Source organism: Anoplophora glabripennis, unplaced genomic scaffold (genome assembly GCF_000390285.2).
Source record: "Anoplophora glabripennis isolate ALB-LARVAE unplaced genomic scaffold, Agla_2.0 scaffold361, whole genome shotgun sequence".
NCBI classification, from domain to species: Eukaryota; Metazoa; Arthropoda; class Insecta; order Coleoptera; family Cerambycidae; genus Anoplophora; species Anoplophora glabripennis.
Window position 1 is genome coordinate 3,995 of NW_019416544.1, and position 1,997 is coordinate 5,991.

Here is a 1,997-nt window from a genome sequence, read left to right on the forward strand (position 1 = left end):
TATGAAAAATAGATATAAATTTTATATTTATCTAAGAAATTGTTACGTATGACCGACCGTTTTAATATGCAAACCTAATGTTATCGTTGAAACCGAACATGCAAATGCTAATTATTTTAAATTTGAAATTTCACTCAAACATAAAATTATTTGTCGGAATATACAGAATAATAGGCTTTGTTGCTATTTTGGTTGTAATCTGGTAAAATACAGATAAACTAAATGTGTGTAAATTGTTGGGCAAAATTTAAAGTTTATTTTACCATTATTTTCAAACAAAACAAAACGGGCATTTAGTTCAATTTGTGCGTGAAAACATATACTTATCTGAACTTACTAATAATTTGTGCCTATGTATCTTGGAAAGATGTTACGTCCCAAACTTGCCAGTCTAATAACTAATATTTTCAATATAAAATCAAGACTTTTCCATTATAACTTGGTAAAGAAACTCTCTACTTGAGACTAAACTCTCGGTGAAGTTTTGAAAAAGGTAATATGAAATATAAGAAATTCTGCTTCTCTAACTTATTTTATCTAGTAAATACTTTATATTAATACAGGTTTGAATGTAGAACTTCAGACACCTACATTACAGCGACCTTTTAAAATAATTAGTTAATTAATACCATCGTTAGCTATGATGAAATTAATTTTCGCGAAAGTTTTAATATTTTTTTATATGTTATTCCTTTAGAAATATGTAACAGCATAAAATGTTTAATTTTATTTTTACTAACTAAACTATTCAAAAAAAAATCCCTTATGTACACTTCTCAATAAGTCAAAAAAGTTTTTTGTGAATCATTTGACTGACAGTGTTTTAATTATTAGATTTTTATTTAACTATTTTGTATTTTTTATTGTGATGGTATTAATTTTCTTATTTGACATACCTACATATTAATATTATGTTCCAGTAACCTTTCTCAACTTTAATTAAAAGCATTAACTGAAATGTTGAATTTGTTTAATGACACATTTCTCTAGATATTAAAGAAATGGCTCTCTCTACTTTTATTTTCACTCTTTATCTGTGAGATATTGGTTTGTAGAACCCTGTAATTGGTGTAGACGTAGCTTAACAAATTTGCTCTAATATAGTTAGCGTTTATCCATTAAGAGGTCCTATACAGCAAATAAATATTCATCACTCGAGATAAAAAGAAGTTTTATTCTCCATTCGCTAGCTGGAAGTGATCATTAAGAATAACAGTTACATCAGGCATAACTAAAAAGTTTTTGCCAGATACAAAGTTGGAGAGGACTATAACTCTTGCCCTAATCCAATAAAAAGCCATAAGAAATAGCCATTATCAGAATGCCTTCTGATTAAATTAGGTCATCGAGACGATGTTGGAATTTTCGATTATACATGATATTTATATCTGATACTCCAGCACGTGGATGGAATATATCAGCATAAAAACACAGCGATACTCGATAATTACGTTCAATAATACATAGCTAGATAGAATGAAGAAATAGATAATGTGAGGGAGAATATTGTTGAAATATAGGTTTCATATTCCTGGATCTACTGCTGTAAAAACATTAAATATCGCTAATTCTATGGCCTTCGGCCGTAGATAAGGAACTAGATGCACAAGGAAATGCATCTTTCTATTAATAACATCATATAATAGTAAAAGGACTTATTGAGACCTGGGAAAAAATATTTACCGACAAACTTTTACATCGTGTATCAATATATCCGTAACGAATTCCTTAAAAATCCGAATATACCGGGTGTTAGAAGCCTGACTGCCTTAATTTTAACAGAAGATATAATACATTAAAATAAACAAAAAAACCTTATTTGATATGGGTCCTAAACTCAACCATTTCCGAGAAAAAAATTATCAAAATCTTCAACTTGATGTAGAAAAGTTCGATTAATTTAGGTATATTGACATAACTGCGTGCATAGAATGCCATAAAATATAATGTTTATCACTTTTTTGAACTTCTTTATTCTCAGTTCTAAAAAATAATTA